Here is a 26235-nt window from a genome sequence, read left to right on the forward strand (position 1 = left end):
GCAAAAATGCAGAAGCACAAAACTAACATTGCATTAATACATTGTTATTCACAACACTGATAAATGTTTTAATGCTTAATTCTATTGTGTTTTACATTTATAAAAGTAATGTATAATGATGTATGCATAATTACATAAGCTGTATAATAGTAAAATGAATGAATGAATGACTAAATAAATAAAACATCACTAGGTTAAACAACCAATTTTATTTACAGGTTTTGTATCACTGTATATAACCTAAGGCCATCAAGGTAATAGGCTGAGCTAATTTGTACATCTGTTTTATCTGACCTGTGTGAATTGAATATATTTTACACTGGTGTCATTTCGTAGAAATGGAGATGATGAGAGTGCATCACTTCCGAAATGTTATGAATTAAAAGTCCTCTTAATGGCTTTCTCTTTCAAGGCCTTTGGAGTCCAACAGTCAGCCTCCACTACTTGAAGTGCCTTCACCTCTTGGACTTTGCAGACAGGAAAAAGCACTTTCCTGAGTGTTTGTGGGAACATTCTGGTTCATGTCCTTCACATCGGGTTGCATTTTGGCTTTGGAGTCCATTAAGGAAAAAAAAAAGGTGCATTCACATTAATCCAGTATGATTAAAAGTGCACTCTGAGTATGTCTGAAATTGTCTCTGAACCCGCAGCAATTGCGCAACAAAATTATGAGTTATTATAGGCCTGGTCCAGGCATTATTTATCAGATGGAGGGGTCATTCGGTGTGAACTTTGCTTGACTTGGCAAAACATTGTGATTTTCACATTGACAAAGTGCCCTGTTCAGTCAAACTATGTCACTTTGTTTGCTGTTTTCTTAGTTTTTTTTTTTCTTTTCTTTAATTATATTTTAACACAATCTTAGAAATGGTTGAAAAAGCTTGTTAGAGTAGAGTTTTTCTTTTGGCTCACTTTGGTCATGTCTGTGTGGAAACAGGGGATCAGCACTACTGTCAGTGTGGTTTAGCTGGTCATCATCGCTCCATCCAAATGACATCACGGGGTGGAGTGTAGAGTGTCAGTCCCACTTATCAGCCGGCGTCCTGGGATGAGGGATGATCCATCACGGCATCATCAACGCTTGCCGAGCCTGCAGGGGACCATTGCTCTGTTGAGTGCTGCTCCTTTGAATGCGTTGTGTGGCTGCAGCATGTAGCTACGGTCACAAACACGGATGCGATTTTGTTCCACTTGTGTTAATATGGCAATCATTCACATTTTCCTTTATGATTTGAAACATAAAGCTTCTTAAGTGGAGCCCAAAGTCAGTAGTGATTCCATCGGGTCTGCATTAGGGGGAGGTGATAAGTGTCCATATGGATTTTAAGAGGGCACACCGACAGGTTCTGTGATCTTTAGCAATGTATGCCTCAGTAATTTTACTTGTCTTTTTTGCTTTTTTTAACCAAGTAAAATAAAAAAGGGTTGTCATTTGTGACTCAGCCCTCACCTGTTTTTCTATTCCATGGTTCCACTGGCTCTTAAACCAGTTTTGAGAATACAGATAAACTAAAGAATCTGCTCAACATTTGAAGAACAGGCTTCCTATTCCACTGGTTCGAAAATCCATTCTCACAATAATTCATACAGTTCAAGCCATTGAACAGATTCACAGCAATGCTCTCCGGGGGCCCAAAAATAATAATAAAAAAAAAAAATCTTGGAGGTCACAAATCTTTTTTGGGTTGTTTCCCTGTGAGCCGAGCAGCTTCTGGGCAGTGATTTCTCAAATTGGACACTTTATTAAATTCCTCTGCAGCTTGTGTTGCGATCCAATTTCACCCTTGACCACTCCATTTTGTTTCTTGTGCATGTGCCTGTGTTGTTCTCCTGCTCAGGCGTTAAATATTCTGTTTTGGCCTGAAATTCCTTCTTTGGAGAATCCTCTCAAAGCTTTCGCATCATTGAGTGTGCACTAATGTGTTCCATGAAAAACCCCAATTTCAAATAACACTCTTCCGTTCCTTTTTCATCTGTGGCTCAGGGGGTCCATTTGGTCCTTCCACTGTTTTTTTTTTCTTCTTTTTTTGTCCATAGGTTTGACTAACAAATTGAGGCAAGCGTTGCTTTTATCCATTATTTACATGGCATTTCCATTCGTGTTTGTGACACACATGAATGCATTAATCAAAATTAAACGACAAAGCAGGGAAGCTGAATAGGGCCCAGCCTCTTATCTTGTTGGTTAATACTTCACTGTCATTTCTTACATGAATAAAAATGAGCAATATTCCATGAAATCTCCTATCCAATACTACATATTACTGGTGCTTTTTCGTTTTTCTTCTTGAGAGAATGAAAATGACCTTTTTTAAGAGGGGTAAATATCTCAGCCTTTGTGGATAAATGGTTAACTCACATATCCGCAGGACCACTAAAAGTTGGACACCATAGTCATTAGCAGCTGAAGTAGCTCTGCCCAATTAAGGTCATTTATTTCCCAGAAGGATTTACCATCATTTCAGACACTGCACAATAAAAATTTACTTTCAGTAATTGAGTGGGAGGAATCTTCTCAACATCACACTACCATAACACAATTAAGTAGCATGCATTCCATACGGGAGGGAGCTATGGCCCAGATTCTATTTCACAGCAGTGTGCTGTGTCCTTAACTGAGTTAACATGTGGCTCACATCAAAGAGAAACTGAAATGCAGCACTCAAAAGTCATATCTGAATTTTAAGGATGAAACTCTATGCAGCCATATAAACCTCTAACCTTAATCTCACTCTTGTCATATTTCACGTGTTCAGGTCATTATGATTCCATAATAAATGCATATTGACCCATCGCAGACTCTGAAAGGTCTGAACATAGAAGGAGTACACAAAGCAAGAGAACATAAAAAGGCGCAAAAGTAAACAATCCATTTGATGAGCGTTATGGCCCACGGACAGCGGAGCATCGGGAGATCCCATTATCTGATTTAATCCCCTTAATGTGAACCAAAAGATATGGATAAGAGATTAGAGCTCCGCCGCTCCTGGTTTGCCCGGCATTTTCTCCCCCTCTCGCCTCCTGCTCGAGTAAGGTCACCCGTAGCAAAGCGGCGCTATCAGCAGATTACCCCGCCGTGGAACCGAATCATTTGATAGGTCCACGCGCCCGCACCCCGTGTGACATTGGCAAAATCCGCCACTGTCACATCTCATTCACTCTGCCCCGCTCTCAGAAGCTGAGCTGTCACCAGCAATTTATCCACCCCCCCCCCCTCCCCCCACCCGCGCTAGTATACCTCCAGCTCGGCACCTGAATGCAGTACGACGAAGCAAATATTTGTTATCTAGTTGCAGCCCTCAGTCCTGTTACTGCAGGAGATTTAAAATGATGGAACATTTGGATTTGTTCACACACACAGGTCTATCATGTGGCAGCCTGGCTGATGTAGGTTAGAAATAAGAACTAATTCTCATGCTCTGCCCATATTTATTTAGTTATATATTTATTATTTAAGTCATTGTAATCGCTTCTAGATTACCATGTGGTGGTATCAGGCTTAGTTGCTCCAATGTTAAGTCTGTGTATTGTGCTATGGGCATAAACTGTTAGCTGACTATGAAACACTACGCACCTGTACTCTACACATGCTTTTGCACTTCCTGTCAACTGAATACCACCTGCAGAATAAATGTCCCTGTTTTAAAGTGACAACATGCAATGTACTATTTACATATTTTCTTATGTTGTACTTGACCAATGCTACACAGCAGCCATCGGTTTGTATTCTCTCCATGAGTTACATTCTGTGTGCATATTCTGTTTAAGCATTTTCGTATTCCACACTGTACACTTCATGAAGCATTACAATGTCCAAATGCAAATGATATTTGTGTTGCATGTTGTCTGCATCTGCTCTTCCTTCCCCAAAGACCTTTGCACTGGCCATTTACTTCCTTTAATTGGTGTCCACAATAATGATTTCAAAGATCTTTGAGAAGCTGAGCCAATTTTCAATTGGAGGGGGGGGGGGGTATTCAGCAAATGTATTCTTTGATTTTTGTACTGGCTCCCATTTTAATATACTGCTTTAGTGTGCACAGTTTTGACTGTTACCATTAAGGTTGTTGTTGCTGATCTTATTACTATTCAATACATACTTTGCTATTTCCCCTATATAAAATATTACTTTTCCGTGAGTTGAGCTTCCTCACAAGTTTGACTTAAAGAGGTCTATATAGTTATATACCCTGATAGTTTGCGTGTTAAGTTTGCTAGTTCCAACATCTTAAAGATGTCTGTTTCTTGTTAAGTCCTCTGAAATTATGTTTTTCAGTGGTTGCATTTTTGTGAGTTCTGTAAATCACAGAGTCAACAAATTTAAAGATCCAAAGTGACATAAATCCAAATGGAAATCATCTGCAAACGCACTGCCACAAAGTCACAAGCCCCTGCCCGATTAATGTGGTCTTATCAGCGCGCCCATGTGTCCGTTTATGTGACACATATGTACCTTTACACTAAGCTGTAAGGTAAAAATACTGATAACGCAGGGAATCACAGACAGCTCCAATATTTCTGTCCATCGAGTTACTCCTCTTGCAGACTACTTTGCCTGTCCCCTGTAAACTTCATAAAAACAACTGCACCATTTTGGCGTATTTGATTGAGTATTTGATTGCAATGATTTTTTTTCTTTCTCCAATTTTTTATCAGTCTTTCCCAAATTCCATGTCTCCTAACTCCCTGGAAATAGGTACTAACCAGATACTATCATAGAGTAAAGATGGCTTATTGCTAACTCATGCACCTTTATAAACATGTCATTACTATGTTATAAATGATCCATGAAACAACTGCAGTGTTCCATGATGGCAGACAGAGCGTAATAGTGCACATGCTATGTAAAACATGATATACATGAATTAATATGAAGATAGTCATAGATTTTTTTTTATGATAACATCAGAAGAATTGGTGTCAATACATTAGAAATACAGATGAATAGATAGACTTATAACCATTCATTTATTTATTATATATTTATTTATTAAAGAGTGATTTAACTTATTTAATCTTTGTCTGGGAAAGAAACCTGAACATCAACAGAACAGGGCTTCTTCTAGGATAAATTTTTAACCATGAAAGTGACAGCGCTGAATATTTTCCTTCATTATGCAATTTTGTCCATCATTTTCATGTCTCAATAAATCATTGTTCAGCTAATGTATTAGAAGGAAGACAGCATAATGCAGACACTTGGCAATTCTGATAAACTGATATGCTCCACAACAACTATTTCTTTTAGGCTATAGCCGTAACATTCACTGAATTTTGCAATGACTTTCAAAAGCAATAGCACTACAGTTCTGAAACAGTGATGCAATGTAACGACAATAATTTTAGTTCTTTAATGTACAAAATATTTCAAACATCAATACCTGAATATTTACGAGAAATGAAAAAAGAAATGCTAATTTAGAAAGTCTATGAAATGGCATGTTCAACAAAATTTCTGTGGTTACACATCTAATTTAAGTAATTTTAACAAATGTTTCCTGCCGTGTACCATCCAATTTATTAAATTTATCACAGTCCTTTTTTAGATAGAATCTCACAAGGCTGTTGTAAGATGATAAACTCATTTTCCTGCAGTACACATGTAGTTGTCATAAGCTGTTGGTCCATGTTGTAGTTATGGCAGACCTTGTAGATACATAGAACTTTTTAAACCACTCCTTAAAAGGCAACACTCCTTAAAGCAACGGCGATAACGGAGCAACGCAGATAGTCTTCTCTATTAATCACGATCAGGGTTCTTTTGTCTGTCAAAATGACAGACGGGGATAAAAATTTACATTAAAGATTACAAAATCCAGTAAGTGATGGGTGATCATCGGTTAATGGAAACCATGAAGTATTTCCTCATGTAGACACAGACTCGGTGCCAGTGAGGCCCTGGTTCCAGAGATGTGATCCGTCACACGCTTGCAGCATATTCATAGGGACTGAAGTGGAGGTCAGTGCTGTGCAGTTCTGCTGGAGGCTGTCTGCTGCTGTCTCAGACATCAAACGCCACTCCACTTAGGGCACAGGGAGTGAGCAGTCAAGCAAAAACGAGACGGATATTTGTTCAGAAATTTAAGCTTTTGTTTGTTTTCTTTATTTGTACTTCTCTGTCTTTTTGGCATTAAACCACAAGTAGGGTGATATTACAGTGATGGAAACTAAAGGAATTACAGGAGACTTGTGGGCAGTAATTTAAGTCCCATAGAATGCCCATCACCTATCCACTCGTCTTCTCGATAAGTACAGCTAACAAGCACCTCTGGGCAGGTTCATGACAGTATCAAGTCCCAAAGAGAAGAACCGAGAGGACAGCGACAGAAATTTGACTTGAAGTCCCCCTCTCGCCATAAACCTCCCTCCTGCCAGCCTCCCTGTCTCGCCCTGTCCATCACTCCCCAACGAGGAAAAAAAATGTGGTTTTTGACAAGGTGTCCTACTGACGCGATATGTGTCACTGTGAGGATTTGCTCTCTGTATTTCACCTTAAATGTGTTATTTAGTGTTGTGTCATTTTGTGTATTTTGTTTCCATGAATCCAAACAATTAGCAAAATAATTGATTCATCAAAATATTGAAGGTTATGTAGTGCAAATGTTGTTTCCTGTACATACATGTCTGGTTTCAAAATGGTCACGCAACTCATATAATTACTTAAGAATGATTTGGTCTGAGATATTTGACATGGCAGGTATTTCCTTTGTTATTTTGAAATCATTTAATGAAAGACAATATGAACAGTTCTGATCAAAGAGAAGATATATCACTAGGTATTGTAAGCATTTAGGGCCTGTGCCCAGACCACCTTGTCATGAGTAAGCAATAGAAGCTGATATATGCAACGTCACAATTCTTCACTGGATTATAATGCCACATTTCACTAGAGAACAGGTACATAATAAGACCAAAATATGCTTGATTTAATGGACTGATTTGTCCATGAGGAAAAAATGGCCACCCTACCTTCAGCTACTACTTCAGGATCGTGAGAGTCTCATTCATTTTGGCAAGAGCTACTTGTCTGTATGCCACTCATTACCTCAGGACTGATGTTGGAGGATCAATGATCAAGCTCAGCAAGTGTCAGAACTAAACAAGGAAAGATAATGTAGTCCTGAGGTCCTCTTTTGTGCTGACATCTACGCCTGCTGCACACAATGTTCCAGCCACTGAATCCTTCAAGCACAGCTGTCTTCTGAATATCATTAATACCAAAGGGTCCGGCTTCATCATGGAAATCGCTGTCATTTTTATTTCTTTGCATATTTTCCCAGGTGCTGTGTGTGGCCTCTGTAAAAAAATTGCACTGCTCGGGCCAGATCAACACTTTCCTCCCTGGAGGAACTTGCAAAAGCCTTCTGTTGTGCAGAGATGTGTCTGGAACATTAGCAGACAGTACACTGTGGACAATTTGTGCAATTTTGCAAACAGACCATGCACTGTTGACTGAATAATCGAAGCTGGATGATGGCATTTTTTTTTTTTTTTTTTTTACAAAACTACATTCACAGACCGCACCTGGCAAGACAGCCACATATTGGAAAGTTGTAGCAGTTTGCTTTGCTTTGATCTGCTGCTGAAAAAAAAAATTTGTGCGCATTTGGGCAAAAAATGTGTAAAAAAAATCTCACGTGGCATAACAGCACGCTCGGTTCATGTGCAGAGTGGCGAACGTATCACACCTGGGTGGTACCTCTTAAATTCATCTCGAACACCACTTAATCATCATCAAGTTTAAATCACACACTTGCAGATCGCTGACTCCATTAACGTCAGCGGTGCAGGATTGATTCTGTAATGGATTCTGCGTCAAAGCCTCTCGTCATTGAATCCAAATAAATGCTAATTTCATGAATAAGTTATTGGAACTATGTACTACATGCAGAGTTCTATTTATTCTTGTGTGTTTGTCCCTTACTCTAGCTATTAATGTTTGCCTTAACAACTGATGCCTTAATTTCACTAGTTATGTTCCAAACTACAAGACTGAATCACCTCGTTCTGCATAGATGGTGAGGTAACAGCTCTAAGAAAATGTTTTGTAGTTCTCCACAGACGTCTGAAAGCATTTTGTTTTTGCTTGCTTATATTTCATTGGGACCTCAAAATAACATCCCTCGCTTGCCCGCATGGATGACAACAACGTGCCAGAGATAATCTTGCCTCTCTTTGAATTTTATATTTTTCATCCGCAGGCTTTAAATCCTGCACTGCATCCACCATCTGACACAGTGTCTCTATAAGCAACCCATGCTAACTGACCTTGTGTACAGCTACCTTTTTAATGTTGTCTGAATGAATCAAGAGTACTCTTCTAACTGTTAAAGGCAGTAGTTAATAATGCACCTCTCCGAATTACTGGTGCGCTATTTTGCAGTATTCTATTTTGTTCACAGTATTCTAACAGCCTAGAGTTTGGCCTTTCACTTGAGTGAATCTACAGGTGGTAACTACATTAGCTACAATAGCCACAGAAGTAAGGCAGGCTAGATGACTGTTTCCAGCAACAGCAAAAACAAATTTGTGATTCAGTGACATTTTCATTGAACCTCTGGCAATAATGTGTAAATCTTTGCTGATTTTTATTGACATGATGGTTTAAACTAGATTACTCCAAAACTGTGCAACCTTACTATTCAAAGACAATGGAGGTTTACTACAACATGGCTTGGCCCATATGTAAATTTAATTTTTTACATTATTACTATGGATGTAACCATTTTAGGATGAAATTAGCAAGGAAATATACCATATTTAAATTGTTTTATTGGGTACTATTATTGTCATTTTAAATATCTGGGGCACAGATTCCATATGCCTGGAGTTAGCAACACCCCTGCCTAGGAGAACTTTATTGCACATTTTATGCATTTATGTACATATTTAATTCCTTATTTATTATTTTATTTAAGCGAACATGGTACAGAAATGTTAATTGTATTTGCCTCCCCACAAGTGCTATCAGACCTCTCCAGTTTATTCAGAATGCAGCTGCTCAACTGATCTGCAATAATCCAAAATATTTTCATGTCACACCTTTCCTCGTCTCTATACGCCAGGTACCTGATATAGGTAAAATTTAAATGTCTAGTGCTAGCCTACCAACCAGTAACAGAAAGAGCACCTCAATACTTGCAGTCTATTATCACATTCCTACCAGACCACTCTACCCCACTGCCTGCGGTCGCCCGATAGTCTTCTCCTGGAAAGGTTGCTGGTCATTTTCACGTCCCTTCTCTCTCTACCCTTGCCCCCAGGGGGAGTCATGAGCTTGTGAACTGCCCGAAGAGCATGATCACTGTCCATTGGCACAGGCACACCTATTCAGACTACATCCTGGCTACCTGAACTCTGACCCCACCCTCCACAATTCTGTAGTAAATTCTAATTGTGGTGAAATGGATGGCAGTTTAAGCACATAAGACAAAAGCCTGATGGCACTTCAGACTTTTGCAGTGACAAAACCTCGGTGGTGAACATGTTATGGTGATACAAACTATGGTGAAACAAACCTGGTGGCTAGAAATATATGGTAATAGTTAAGGGTAAGGTTGTGTGCTCTACAACAACATTTGTGGAAGCGTTTCTCATACTAGGTTTCAAAGACGGCACAAAGATTCAGTGTCTGTGGGCCCACTTGCCTAGCCCTACTGAATGCCCTTTTTGTAATTTACTCTGAGGAAGAACATCTGCCAGGTGAACAAATGTAATTGTGTTCTTAACTATAAGGATAATTAATTAAACAGTGAGGTTTAGGGGGTAGAATTTACATTTAAAGAGGCATTGACACATGGGTGAACACAAGGTAGATGGCACCGTTTTATCGCTATCAAATCTGAAGCCCCATTACAAATACTGTTACAATCATACAGACTGTGTTTTAAGCTTCTCGAATATATGCTAAGAGCAACGACCACTTGCCTCCTTGCTTCAAAAGTGGACATTGCATTATTTATTTGCCTTGCACCTCCTCTTACACAAGGCAACCTACACAACACACAACTGGATATTTACTAAAGCAATTCAGGTTAGATACCTTGATCGGAGTTGCAACAGCAGGGCTTCACCTGGTAAGCGAACATTCAGTCTTTCAATTACAAGCTCATCTCCACACCATGGTGCTGTATTGTGGGATACATTTTGATTTATCAATCAAAACCCGTTCTTTTTTTTTTCCAGCAGTGAATGGCAGGAGAAAATCTGCATCTAATTACAGAAGCAATTACGGTGCTTAACACTCTAACTATGAGGTTGCGCTACAAGGAAAAAAAGTGTAATTCATGCCACCTGCATTATACCTGAATTTGTTACCGTGAGCTGCGTTTCCATGGCAGCCCCTGCACAGCTAATTTCCACATTTTACAACATCAGGTGAAGAGCACGAGGTGAGACAGGAAGAGGATTTTCTGTACAACAGAAAAAAATCTGAACAAAAGAGTGAAGAAAATTTTGCACTGTTAACCACGAAAAATGAGGAAAGTGTCAGATTCCATAACAAAGAAAACTGTTTTTTTCCTCTCTACTGACCAGTAGGCTTGGTATAAATATACATGATAGATACATAATACAACCATACAATGGCCAATCATCAGAAATCCATGTTTTTCCTGTGCCCAGTATGACATTTCCACTCCCTACTGATGCAACTCTAACATTTTCACCCATTTCCATATATTTAGGTGCATTTTTTTAAGTGCAGCTATAATATCATTTTAGAAGGCATATTAAAACATACATGGCTTCCACAGCTGTGAATGTTGATTATGGTTGCATAACCTGGAGCAACACCAATATCCATTTTCAATTAAAACTATGCAGTGTTTTAATGTTTTTATTTATTTATGTTTTATAGTGTACATGATTTTGGAATTAATTTACGATGAACTGAATGTGCAGTAAGAAGAGGATACTGATATAATTTTAGCTTTTTGATAATGTCAATAAACTAACTGGCTTGAAACTGGAAATGCTACAGCTGCTGTTTTTTGCTGCTCTTGCCACCCTGCAGAAGAATAACAAGTGCCATCATACTCATACATATGAAAAACATCCTAATGGAAAAAATATGTCAACCAGCCCATTCAGTTCACTGTTCAAGAATGAAAACATTGCTTTTGAAAATGAAGACATGCTTTGCATATTTTATATTTTTTGGTTCTCATTTTATTATTATTATTTTTTTCCTGTACAGTATGTATTCTGTGTAATGGTTAATAAAATATTAAAGGTGGCAAGGGACAAGCTGAAGTACATGGCCTACTCAAAGTTCTGAGTGTTGCAGTCTCAGGGCTGAAGTGAAGAGTGTTTCTGTGGTTATTATCCAGGTCAAGAGAGTGGATCAAAACGTACAAATCATTTTATGGTACAAAGTGAGCTTGCAAAGGCGAAATACTCCAAGTGAGCAGGTTCTCCCTCTTTCAACCAGCTCTGAAAGAAGGCAGACACTTGCATTGTAGTCTTGGTTTGATTGATTTTGGGGAACAGAGCGGAGAGTCGTTGGGTATGTTGGAATTACATTCTGAATGATCTCAAACGTTCTGTAGTAACCGTCACCAGCAGCTCAGCAAGAACAAAAATCTTGGAAGGATCACACTGTGTTGCTGATGTACAGCAATGTGCATCTCAGTGTGTACCTCATTAAGTTTTTTTATTCCTTTTTTGCTGAAGGGTTTGCTTGTTCAGTAGTGCCATTTCAGATGGGAGCTATCAAAAGACAGGGAGACATTAGTGTCCCATCGGTCCTTAATTATTAATTGTTAATCATAAGCATGTTTTGTCTGTGTAATATAATGACGTATCAGATTAAACCGGATTGTACATGCAAATCTGTAGTCTGGACCCCTGCATTTGTTGGATTTTCCATCTTAGAACTCCATGAATCTAGAATGCAAAATACTTTTTTCCCCTTTTTCTCCAAATTTGGAATGCCCAATGATGTCCTTAGACACCGCTCATATCGCTGCAACCTTGACTGTCAATGCAGGAAGGCAGGGATAAATGCATGCTTTGCTCCAAAACGTGACGTGAACTGTTGCTTCTTTACACACTGCAGTTCCCATGCTAAGCTTGTTCTAATACTGGAGCTGGAGGAGGACACTTTATACGCAATGTTACAGAGGGAGAACCGCAGGCACCCGTTCGACCAGCAGGAGGTGGTGATGAGCGATGGCGCTGACTTGGCCCCCTGACCTACCCTCCCCAATATCTTTTGACAGAACAGAGCCAATTTGTCCCACTGCTGTGGATTCCCAGTTATTATCAACCAATGACATACTGTACCTGGGATCACCTGGGATCAAACCAAGGCCATAGTGCTCGTGATCTGTGCACTTGTAATAGCAATTTCTTTTATCAGTTAAGCCACTCAGGAGCCCCCATTTTGTCTTTTAATCCGTCTTTACAATTCTTGCAGTGAAGAGAAATAGCAAGTTACTCAAAAATATCATGTATTCTCCATCAGTCAATACGTGCACACTTAGATACATACATAGAGACGTGTGAAAGCACACACCATATGAAATGTAAGGAAGAGGAGTCATAAATGTCCAGTGTTTCAGTGAATTGAGAATTAAATGCTTTCCATAAAAGGAGGTCTGAGCTAATGTGCCTCATCCACTCTGGACCTGAATTGGAATTGATGGTCAGGCATAGCAGGAAGGGAGTAAAAGCAGACGGAGCAATAAGAGTGAACCGAGTGTCAAATTTACAGCTGCATCATACAAGAGATTTGGCTTTCGGTCAAGTGTGCAAACGATTAATGCACATAGCACCAGTGCATCCAGAAGGCTTAAAAGCCTATTGTACATGTTGTAGCAAACCCTTCTCTTGTAGCCTTGCTAAGGGCAGAATACCTGAACCTGTAATATTAAGCTTAATGTTTTCCAAAGGAGGCATCAAACTTGCCATTGGTTAGAGCAGTGTTTCCCAAACCTCTCCTAGAGGACCTCTTGTCCTGCATGTTTGAGATCTCTCCCTGCACCAACACAGCTGATTCAAATGATCAACTTGTTATGAACTCCTGGAACTGCTTAATAACAAACTGATCATTTAAATCAGCTGTGTTGGAGCAGGGAGAGATCTCAAACATGCAGGACAAGGGGTCCTCCTGGAGGAGGAGGTTTGGGAAACGCTGGGTTAGAATGTACTGATGTTCCTATAACAGACTAATAGTGAGAAATATTACAAAGAGTACTGGTGGATTTATGGTGATCGGTTAAGAAACAAAATTTTCCAAGTATAGGCATTAATTGTGTAGCCTTCTGATGATTCATCTGATTTATTTGTTCAAGTGAGGTTAGATGGGACAAAATCAAAAGCAGTGTATATTAGTATATAAACCTTGAGGACTTGATGTGTTTTTCTGTAGGGAACACTACCTGTTAACCTCTAACGGTATAGTGATGGCACGCAGTACCTGCTCTCTGCTAATGATGAACATTGCACAAATTCCATTCAGGATTTCCTCATTAAATGTGGATGCATCATCAAGTTAGATCATGATTTAGCTATCATGCCTCTGGTATATTACCATTGATCCCACTATCACTAAATTCCAGCATATAGAATAATCACTTCCAAGAATTCCAAGAATTAAACAATATAACTACTTTGTTTTTTTACTTGATGGTGTGGACACAAAGCTTGTGAATGTGTCTGCACCTTACTTTGATGATGTTTGTTGATGTGGTGTCAAAAACAGTAATGTGCACTGTAATCTGGATATCGATAAGACAACAAATTACTTTCAAACTGTAGTTTTATCCCAGTCAACTTGATGATGAATTCCACATACTTTCACTTCCTGGGGAGATGAAGAGATATTTTCTAGCAGGGGTAATTGCCAGTGAGAATTCATGACCTATCTCTGCTTAGAATTTTTTCTGTACATGAAAGCAGTTTATTCTGAGCTTGAATTCTTCAGAAAAATGAGCTTGGTTGATTGGCAAACGGAATTTATCCACCTTCTGAACTGAACTGGCTTTTCATACATTTTTCTTCTCCCTTCATATCCTTCAGATGTATAAATTTGTTCATTTATTTTGTATATGAATATTGTTTCTCACTGCTCCTGCAGTGGTATATTCACTAATTAAAAGATAGAGAAATGTACTTATCGTTTGATGTTCTAATGAATGTATTCTTATATTCATGGATATCAATAAAATATTTTGGATTTTTTTCGGTTTATTACCCAGGTCAGATTTGTGTTTGAACTCAGGTCTGCAAATGAATTAGTGAGGGCTTATATCTATATTTTATCTATATTCTCATAATTGGACAGAAGTTTCAAGCCTTGGATTTTTTCCCAGCTCAAATGCCTATCACTGGCATTGATTCTCTGAGTCTACATTCCTAAAAATGTCTTGGGTCAATGCACCCCAAATCATTATTCCAGCATCCCCAAGACATAAGCATATTCTTTGGGAGTGCGCACATACTGTAGTTTGCGTGCACTGAAGTCCTAAAAGTAATATGTTTCACTTGTACATTGTGTGTCAATTGTTACACAGAACTAAAGAACAAAGTTACAGCTACACTAAATTTAGGAGGCATCAGACCTGCAAAGTGTAGCATCACTTTCAGTAATTCTTAAATTCTCTCTGCTGTTAGCGTTTCCTAACAGCTGCCTCCTGGGCATAGAACCCATATCAGTAAGAGTTCATGCCATGGGTATGGCCACAGCTGCATGACAACACTGATATACAAACTGACAAATACCACAGCACCAAATTCATTGTAAAGCTTCACAAAACTAGAGAATGCTGTGCAGAGTTTTGAGTAATCGCTGATTTAAGTATCACAGGAAATCGAGGTTAATACACAAACTTAGAGATTGTTGCAACATTTCCATTCACTACTTTACCATACCACTCCACATATGTAATCTGACTGTGATGGCAGGTGTGCTATCACCCATGTTACAGATTGACCCCGACGGAATATCATGGTTAACTGTTTTTTTACGCATACTGTCACACCGGCGTGATTAGAACACTAGGTTGGAAAAATTCTAGCTAACTTTAGCTTTGAGGAAACAGTGACTTAACATTACAAGGTATAGCAAAAGTGGTGGTGAAAACTATGAGAAGCTCAACAACGCTGAAAACATAACGAGCCATGTAATATAGTGTGTGCTACATAGCATAAAATAAGTCACATGCAAAAGGGTTAAAAACATTGAAAACGGCTGGCAGGGTAGGGTAAGGGTATGTTTTACTGGTTCTCATACCAGGAGATGTTAAGAAGGTAATTATGTAACAAGCTCTCTGATAATATACATTCCTTATTTTTATTTTAAAAAATCTTCACTTAATAAACTATGCTTGAATATATGTATGTGACGACACACTATTTTTTGTTGGCTCCATGTAATGTGAACTTTGGTGCAACTGAGATATCCTGAAAATGTCTGCGTTTCAAGGACACCTGAAGCAGTTCTCTAACTTTTTCAACTTAACACCTTCTTATATTTGTCGCCTCGGGGAAAGTATGGCCATCAAATCTGTTGTCATTACAAGGCAGACTTAAAAATGTTTGACACATCCACCCAAGCACTTTCCCAGGGTGTATTTGGGCATGAAAGCCATCTTGTCACTTTTTAAGACATAAAGCAGCATGATAATTTGTTTCGATTTATGTTCATAGAAAAAAATAACCCATCACATAAATTAAGGCCCTGTTAAAGATAGGAGTCAGGAACTAAGATCAAAGATATGAGGTGTCCTGATTCCGTATGTTGACACAAAAGAAATCTATTGATTTTTTTTTTTCATTTTAATAATTGCTATATTTTATCCTTGTTAACCTAACATGGCTTAATCTTTTGTCCAGATTCTTTGATGGCCTATGCGTATTAATTTGCTCATCACCGTTTATGAATGCAGCATTGATGTGTATAAACCACCATTTTTTCTCATATGATTCATTTCAAAGGGGGTTTTCAAAGAATTTCACTTGAAAGCTAATGTGACACATAAATTATACCAGCACATGAGTGTTTATGAATACACATCACTCCTCTGTAAAGAAAATCATGTTCCAAGCTTCATTTTTCTTGTGTCATTTATTCTGCATATGTTGTCACAAAAGACTGGACGAAAAAGTAAAAATGAATCCCCCTAAATAACAGCATGTACATATCTGAATATATTACATGTTAAATATAAATAGCTTTAAAGATTTCTCATATGACAGCTAATTCTAGAGGGCTGAGTGCTTTTTTCTGTGCATTTCAGTTTGCAGATAGAAATTCTCAGAGCTCCATTACAGATATTTGTATTCATTGCAGAACCCAACTACAACACACTTGTACCTACCACTTGTACCACTGGCTCTGTTTTGGCAATATTTTGATCACCTACAAGGAACTGCATGGTCTGGCTTCTGATTATGTTACAGAGAGGGTAATCTCTTACCATACTCTCAGGCCTCTTAGATAAGATCTCAAGAGACACTTTTAGCTAGGTTAAAAACAAATGGGGACTGTGTTTCCACTGTGACGGCCCCAACACTCTGGAACAGCATGTGAAGCATTAGATCTGCTGAATCAGTATTTTCTTTCATATCCCATCTTAAAACTCAGTTTTATAGATTTGCATTTGTCAATGTTTAATTGCTTGCTTTTACTGATATTGTATTTTGTCTGTCCTCTTTTTAATCTCTTTATTGTCATTCATTGTCATTTTTAAATTGTTTTACTGCACTTACATGCAGCATGCTTGAAAAGTGCTATATAAATAAGGTTGTTATGTTGTTATGATTTAATTATGAAAGTTGGCCAGGTATTTCCGAGAAATTAAATTGGAACTGAACTGGAACTTACTGATGCTTTCAATTTTTCTGTATAAAAAGTAAAAAAAATACATTTATAGGAAAATGTTATGTAATAAGTGCAAACAAGAAATTTTAAAAGACTTGAAGGACATGGGGGAATATGTGCTGCATTGAGAGAGAGCTGACACCTCACCAGGAAAGTGTGACTGACCACTTAGATTATGTTCCAAGCTATTGCACTGGACCTTTACCTAGTACATTAACTCATCCAAACCACTGGCAAAGCAGTCAGCACCACTGACCACAGGCCACAACGTGTTGCTACTACTTCTTAGATCAGGCTGTTGTCAAAAAAAAGAAAGTCTTTGTGCATATGCTCTCAATAGATATTTTAAAATGCATGCATCACCTGTATTGCTCTGTAAAAGACATTTCACATTGTATGGTCCATGAAGCAGGATACAGAACACATGTGCATCACTTCTTGTGATACTATGATCATGGAGCTCCTATCCAGCAATGGGGATGTAAGGGTTCACCTGTGTCTTTTGGATAAATACTATTAGAAATACAATTATGAGGAAACTTTAAAAAATCAAACCATGAATGACTGTTCCACACCTGCTGAAGTTGATCATTATGTTCCAAGCTTCCAGCTGATGTGTTACAAGTAATTTATCATTCTTCATAGGCTTGCTGGAGCCCATTCAAGTCTGTTCTGTCATCAGATTGACTTACTGATGCCAATCAAGCTGTAGTACATTTTCTGCTTTTTTACACAACTCCCACTAAATGTTTCTTTTATAGGACTTCAAGCGGATGCCTGACAAAGACGTATCAAATTAAGACAGTAATTAGTTTAAAGCTAAATTAAATACTTGAGTTCAGTTGAAGCAAAAAAAAAAAACAGTGTACAGGGGCTGCTGGTTCCCAGACTGTAAAGCACTGAGACAGACTAAACATCCTGTTTATCTGTCAGAAACAGATAATGTCTCTGAGGACTGTCTGTTTCAGGTCAAAACTCAGCCAGTGTATTTTGCTCCAGTGTAGAAGCGTATTCATCCATTTGGACTCGCAACATCTAAAACCTTGAAAAGTAGCCATGCAGCGTACCTTCAGCATAAGAAATAAATCATTAATGTGGCGATGCTGAATAATGCATACACAGTAAGGCTAAAAGCAGTGTGAGACTGCAATTGTCAGGAAGTGCCACAAGCAAAATAATAATTTGTTTTGCTAATGTCAGAAAGAGAGAGGAGAGAGAGATGAACTCAATTGTTAGAGACAGTTTCTGCTTAAATGACATTCGATGCTAGAGAAATTACAATACTGTGTCATGTCTGCTGTGAAACTACACCAGAGCGATTTTATAGTGTTATTTGCGTGCTTATATTTATTAGTTGAGTGCTTATGACATGTTTGGCCAACACAGCCAAATATTATGTTCTGATAATGTGATATTGATTAATCCAAACGCTGTTCCTTCAGAGTGGCTGTAAATCAGAATCATTATTTATTTCTTATGTAGGCCTCTGATCTAAGCACTGCATTTATAATGACAGTTTTGAGGAAGCATTTAAGTAGGTGTTGCCATAATGACACTGAATCTGGCTATTTGCAAACTGATTATGTGTTAACAAGGCTATATGACAAAGTATTTATAATCAGCACAGTAAAATAAACTTTATTAATTAGGAAACAATGTCATGGAATATAACATAATAATTTTTCATTTTTTAAATGATTTTGGTTCTCATTCTTGACTCCAAATACTCCTTTCACATGTTTAATTTCATTTAGTATTCCGTGTTCATAAACATACAGTCAAGACCGTGGCATTCTCCTAGGATTTTATCAAGATTCAGTACTTTTGGTCTTACAATTATTTCAGACAGGCAGACTTTTTCCTGACACTAAGTATTTTTTAATGGTTTCTTTTTTCTTCCTTTTTTTTTTTTTTTTTTTATAAAGCCGATGGCTATGAATTCTGAATTATAAATGGAATATTGACTTTTTCAAAATGAATGTTGTTGACATTTCAAGAACATTTCTCAGATAGTTTTGAAGTATTATCTCCCCGTCCCTGTTAGATTAACGGCATTTAATGCTGAGAAGGGTATCCTGTCTTAAAAAAAAAAAAAAAAAAACGGAGTGAGCCAACATGCCGGTAAATTATTTTGTCCATAAAACTACATGAGAAATAATAACCGTAAGCGATTCTGTCCTTGGTAGGTTTCTTTTGATGCTGTAAGGAACAAAAAACCCAGCTATTTGACTGACTGACTGCATAATAACTGGATCCTGGCTATACTCAATCAGTTTTTGCATAACTACAACGAACAAATCACATGAATTTTCAAGTGTGTCTGTGTGTGTGTGTGTGTGTTTGTGCGCATGTAAGAGACAGGTTTGCTAGATTATTGTTCCCTGTGTGCCGCTGAGAATAGGCTGAAGCTCATGATTGGTGCTTTACCTAGATGGTTTATTATTATTATTTTTTTTTTATTAAAACCCAGCATTTATTCCCTGTAGGTTTTATTAAGTGCCAGTTGCCATAACAACACCTTGGCAGGATATTGCCGGATGAACCATAATGGATCTCTTGGCACAGCTTGGGCTCCTATTGTGGGAGAACCGCTCTCTCCGGAAGAGACAAAAAGGATCTGCTCTCTCACTAGAAATTAGGTGATGTCTGTAATGTTGGCAGCAAAGGTTAAAGCATGAATATATTCAGTGTTGTAACAGGGGAGGGAAACTGTATTGTTTGCAAAGGAGAATATAAGAGTAAGTGACCTGGAGCAGGTTAATACCGGTGTGGCGGCCTTTAATTCTGCTGCCTTGAAAGCGGACTCCATTCCCCCTGACATGCACTGCAAGGAGATGTCACCTTCAATTTAAAAAGATGCATTACTTTAAAATGTTTTGTTATACAGCTGGATTTAAACTCTAACAAGGCCAGCCCGGCTGGTGGAGGCAGGAGAAAAACACATTTTGATGCCCAGATTGCTCTGTAAATTACCTTTTCCTTTTTTTCCCTGACAACAAAATGTAACATCTGCTCTCAGAATCCAGGATCCTGTAAGTGCAGAGCACACATGTAGCACGTTATTATTTGTGCTTGTGTCAAATACTCTTTTTATACACACTAAAGGACACAGACCAGGAGCTGGATGGTTTTGAAGTCTAATAATGGTTAGTGGATGAAGGCAGGGTGGGTCTACAACATGCAAAATGCTGTCAGTTGTCTTTGGGGTGATGGAATTTTGCTTATAGCCCCTCTCCAAGATGAATGCAACCATGCACCTCCCCTGTGTCCATTCGTTAGCAGAACATGCATGTTGCTTTCAGGTATGGTATCAATAATTCATTTGCATGAATCATTCTCTTGGCATATCATATTATCTCCTCACCTGCTTTTCATACTAAGCAGAATCAAGTCAGACATCGACAGCCATGAGTCAGAACAGGCAGGGAGATATCGAACGCCTGAGAAATGCCGCTAACCAGCTGCCTACTCTGGGACCCACCCTCAGTCAAACTGCGATCATCTCAACTTGCCATAATGTAAAACTACTGAATGCTTAGAATACAGACTTGCTGTCACCTGGAAAGGGTGTGGTGGAGAGAGATATTATAATAAAACAATTGTATCCTTTTTTGCTGCACTTAATGCAATTTAGAATAGAATAGAATATATCTTTATTGTCCACCAGGGTGGAAATTTGTCTTCGGTTCACCAAAACACAAGAACAACAACATAAGAAACAGACAGGCAGTTAATAAAACAAACATGTAGACACGGTCACATTAGACATTAAAAAATAAATGTATAAATAAATAAATAAATAAAAACAGTTCTTGTCAGTGTCTGTGGCTTGAATCTCATCAGTCACTTGTAGAGTTAAGAATATTGATGGCACTTGGGATGAAGGACGTCTTAAAAACATTATTTGCCAGAGGGACTCTATAGCACCTCCCGGATTTCAAAGGCTCAAACTGGCTGAAGAGAGGATGGGAGCTATCTGCCAGGATACTCCGCGCCTTCTTCCTCACCCTTTCTGTAAAAAGTGGAGTTAAAGGCCTCTGGGGTTTGCCAACAATTTTGCTTTCCATTGACACAATTCTAGAGAGTTTATTCTTAAATCTACACTTAAGGTGACCACATCAGACAGGGAGATGAAAAGTTAAAACACTCTCAACAATAATTTTGTACACTGGTTCTAAGATCTGCTGACTAACACTGAGGCCGAGAATTTAAGAAATGGGGGAAAAAAACATTAACGGTGTTACATTTTCATCATGATGTAGTTTGACTGAATCAAAGCCAGCGTTTTCAGTCACATTACTCGTTTACAGTAATTTTACTAATGCCTGCTAATTCTGCATTTTTTGTATTTTTTTTTTTCTTAATCGGTGAGGATGGAGCAAGTGTCTTATTCTCTTCCATGAAAATATTCTAGTACTGTACCTGACTCTGAGGTATTCCTTCTTTTTAGCATACAGTATTCATAGGAGATTGCAGCAGTGGTGGTAATATACACCAAGGATAAAAGGATCAAAAAATGGATAAAAGGATCCTGAGGATGAAAGAGAAGCTAATGAACCAGAACTGAGGGAGTGGTGTGTCTGAACGTCTTCTTTGAAAGTGAACGCAAACTAACTGCACAAGAATATAAACCGTATGAAATTCTGCTGAAGATGTGCAAGCCTGTGACCTTCAAATAAAATGTAGTCATGCAATTTTATCCAATTGTGTTGCGGTCATTTTCAGTAAAAGCTAAATGTGACAGCTTCATCTTTGAATTGAATCTCTCAGGTGCAACGGATTTCATAAATTCAAGTAAAATTTAACACACCACTTTATTTGGCTTCCTGTTTCACTCAAGAGATGGATGTTTTGTAACGTTTAATGCACAGACATGATATTTCATGCTGAAAAATTTGATAATGAAAAGCTGATGAATAATAGAAAGATTGGGAAATATTGCTTTTTCATTCAGTGGTGGTCCAGGGGGGTATTGTCATTGTGTCATACAACAGTAAATGCCAAACACGTATGGCAAGAATTCTGCAGTTGCCACTAGTTCTAGGTCCTGAAATTCTTTTGCAGATACTGAGCACACTATTGGATGACAGGATAAAGCAGTTGCTCTGTGTATGAGTGAAACAGTATGAGGCCATCAAAGGACACTTGTAGATGCAGTCTGGCCTTTGGCCTCTATTCTGTCTAACAGCAATAAGCTTTCTCCATTGCTCTGAAAGACAAAGAAAATGTCATATTTTTTTCAATACTTATAGAAAATCTGAATTCCATCTGAAATCAATGAAAAGGGGAATGTGGAAATCAGAAGAGAAGGAATGCTACTCTAAGTTAAGGACAACATTTTGGTTCAGTAGAGACTTCTATATTTAGTTTGACTCTGCAAAATCATAGTCACATATCACCACAAGTGTTGTTTTCATGTGAGGAACAGCTGTGAAGTATACAAAGATCTAACAACAAATCTAAACAAAGGCAAAAAACAACACAAAGACTAGGTTCTCCATATCCAATTTCTTATTTATTATCCATACTCTGATCTTTTCATTGCCTGATCAAGCCTGATCCTGACCTATGTTCATGCACGGCTCATTTGGCTGGACAACCACAGCATCAAATTCCAGCTGGAGCTACATGTGACCAGACCAAGGACACGACGTGTGTACAAGCAACAGAACTGGCTTTTATTTCAGAGGACTGCTAACAGTAAGCCAAAGATGCATTAAAGCATAAACCGCATCAGCCAGATTTTTTGCTATGAATGACAGGAAATGCAACCATCAAAGACAGGATCTTCAAGAAACAGCCAACGAGACAGGGTCTTTATCCCTGCACATATTTAAAATCGGTAACAAAATCCTCAGCTCTTCATAGCTCAGTTCTAATGGCTCATTGTAACCAAACTATGTGAATATGACCATATTAAGGGTAGAAATGGGTGCTTGAAGCCACACATTGGTGCTTTGAACATGTATTCAAGTGTGGCTTCCTCCAAAAGTGCTTGTATGTTATTCCACATATAAATCTATATGGGGGAAAAAGCCTTACCGTACTTGCCACCACACCCTGTTAAGGCCTGATCCTAACACTTGTTCTAGGTAACCTGTGCAATTGAAAGGATGCCTTTGTAACCTGATCATAAGGCAGAGAATGGTCAGGGAAGCTGACAAAGCTGTGAAGTGTGAGATATTAATTTTTCCTGAACCCTGCTGAAGACAAGGCAGACATATACTAATGACACCCACCAGCTTGTTCTTCAGGCTAAATAATTCCAAGAGACATAATGTGGTGGGAACACAAACTGACCCTGCTCTCCTTTAATGGTACATCACTGCCATGTTTGGCAATGAAGATACAGATGAAACCAAAAGGAGGCAATCTAGGGCAGTTAAAAGACACAAAACAGCTATGTTTAATTCTACAAAGCAAAAGAGAAGTTGCCAAGATGTAAAGGAGAAGAAAAAAAAAAAAATCCAAATTTAGAAATGAGTTCGACACGTGGCGTAGCTGCCAGCACTGAGCATACGCTGGGTTTGCACTTGGGCTCCTTCTCTGGTCTAATTATGTACACTACTTGCTGTCAGACAGCTGGTTGTCAAATATGCACATATTCCACAGTCTGATCTTCTCCTCCGTAAACATTCCTTGGGCTTCAGTAGTTTGTATAATAAACGTTCTATGATAACTCTCATTGGAAATGAAATCTATCCGTCCTTCGTAAGTCAAACCAGGTATCCCAACAGCAGTTAGTCAATGTTGAAAGTAACACAGTCTTTGTTTGAAAAAGAACATTTTTAGAGGCTTTTTATCATCTTTTTTATTGGAAGCTTATCATTATAAATTGGATCTCTATTCACATTAATTGCCTTCATATCCATGGATTTGCAGCACATCCACCTTAAAAATAATCATATAATTGATGCTGTTTTTTAAGACCCTCACCCACTAATTTACGGCATGGAAAAATGAAGGAATGTACTGTATGGAACAGTAATTTGATACCAGCTTGCTATTGAATCTAACAGTGTGTTTTGTTTTTTGGTATTTTACATTTGCTTCACAGGAATGTTTGAAGAGTGGAGACACTGATTACTTAAGGCACTATTACTATTACAGCAGTTCATTTATCTTTACTGTTCATCATCACAGAAAGTTCACTTGACATGACGGTATTCTGAATTTCTCAACCAAATTGGTTTTATAAATGGGTAAAAGGCATGATGGAATTCAAAACCACTTACTATGCACATGCTTTTAACTTACAAAATATGATCCATCAAAATTAAGATCAATTCATGGAAACCACACTGATGTCCATGTGTAGAGACTCAAAGTGGGCATTTGCAAAAATTGACAAAAGGCAGAATTGAAGAATATGATGACAACTGTAATTTGCCATTATTAAAATAAATTATGAAATTGTTTTAAAGGATACTAATCCAAATCTCATTTCAAATCACGTTCAGTTCAGTTATGCTCAATAGTTCTTTGATTTTGTATCTGTAATGTTACTCAGTACATTTGTTAGTTTAATCTCCAATTATTAAAACAAAATATTCATGGTCATCACCATGTTTAAATGTGTGAATATCTCCTATTTTCACCACAATAGCTTGATTTTCAATAGCATTTAATGTTTTGTATTTTATACTATCATATGTCCATGGAATAATTTATAGGTCAACTATCATTTTTAATTGGTGTTGTATTTTGCACTGATCTATTAGATGAAACTACAGCATTTGTGCATTTTTTTTTTATTTGGATGGGAAAATCCATTGAACTTCATATAGAATTCTCAGTGGATTCACAACAACTGAGGAATATGATGAAATATTGGGTGCAATCTGAGTCTTTGAAATTATAGGTGACATACTGTTGAGAAGGCCCAGATCCTCTCCAGTATATTGAATCATCTTGACAGGATTAAATTACATTTATTATGTCAGTTCAAATCTCCCTCACGTAGATAAGCATGGGCATAGTTATGGATTATAAATTTTTCATTATCTCACGTAAAAAGCTCTCAGTTCATCAGTGGGAATATCAGTTTTAAATGTGCTTGGATTTTTAAATGTGCTCCCGACGTTAAGATTGAAATCTTTAGATGCCATTTGTGTGTGCAGACTGCTGGCAGTGGATTTAGAGTTCTCCACATTGTATTCTGAATCGGTCTATCATTATAAAAAAAGAAGAAGAAGAAAAACACATGTTCAACATGAACTGCTATTCATGAGTGACATAAATCTTCACCACAGTAAATGTTGAGATTCGGCATGCTCCCATGCAGAGGCCTCATAATGCCTTGCCAAGGCATTTTCTTTTTGCGCCTCCTTTTAAACAAATCCTTTCAAAGTACTGTTGAAAATGTGCATGTGAGGTAGCTGTAAGAAAAGGAATCCGTGCACAGTAAAGCATGGAAAAGCAGACAGAGGTTATTTTTCTGCTTAGTTTTATCAAAAGAATGAAAGCCCCCACCATCTGCTTCATCCTCAAATCTTTGACAAAAGGAATGTAGTTCTCATGCTAGATCAGTTTCCATGCTTCTTTCTGGGAATGTCTGTGACTTAATGTTGACCATGGACAAACGGAAAACAGTATAGCATAAGTACTTAACCTGTGACACATCCATGGTCAGCAATACTTCAGCAGCTCCCTGCCTGAGAGAAAACTGAAAAATCTGCTCTTGTACACTTTGTCCAGTGACAAACTGTCCCTTGTATTACTGACAACTAAAATTAAGGGGCAAGGAGCAAATAGACAATCATTATTCCTTGGTATCACATCCTCATTAAATTAATATTGTCGTATTATTAAATCCTTTGAGTTTTCTGCCTGTTACTTGCCACTTACGGCACTGTAGCTTCAAATGAGAGGGCATATGTGGTCAAGATTAATGTTTAGAGTGTCCGGATGTGGACAATGAACAACCCATTTATAACTATACTTCCCAGTTCCCAAATTATCACTGTCTTTTGCTTTATGACATTCAGGTATATAAAAACCATGTCTCAAAACAACTAAATAAAAATTTTCAATAACATTAATTGCTGGTATCAATATTTTCATCATTTTAAGTCGTGTATGATAACATATATACTGTAGTACAAAAACAATCTTTTTTCATTTCAGCGCTTGTAACTACATCCTCACAAACTGACACATGAAAGCCATATGAAAAAGAAATAGATCATTCTATCTACTGTTGCTACTAGAAATTAATAATAATCAAACTTACAGAGGTTTCAGACCATTATACTAAAGCAGTTTAAGGGTTGTCTTCTCTGACAGGCAGTACAAGTGTATAATGCACCCATTCTCAAACCTAATGTAAATTTTGCACATTTACATTAGCTTTCATGCACATGAGAGAAAATGTAACAATTTCCAAATTTTTTTGATCAAAGTCAACAGCA

Source organism: Megalops cyprinoides, chromosome 22, assembly GCF_013368585.1.
Source record: "Megalops cyprinoides isolate fMegCyp1 chromosome 22, fMegCyp1.pri, whole genome shotgun sequence".
NCBI classification, from domain to species: Eukaryota; Metazoa; Chordata; class Actinopteri; order Elopiformes; family Megalopidae; genus Megalops; species Megalops cyprinoides.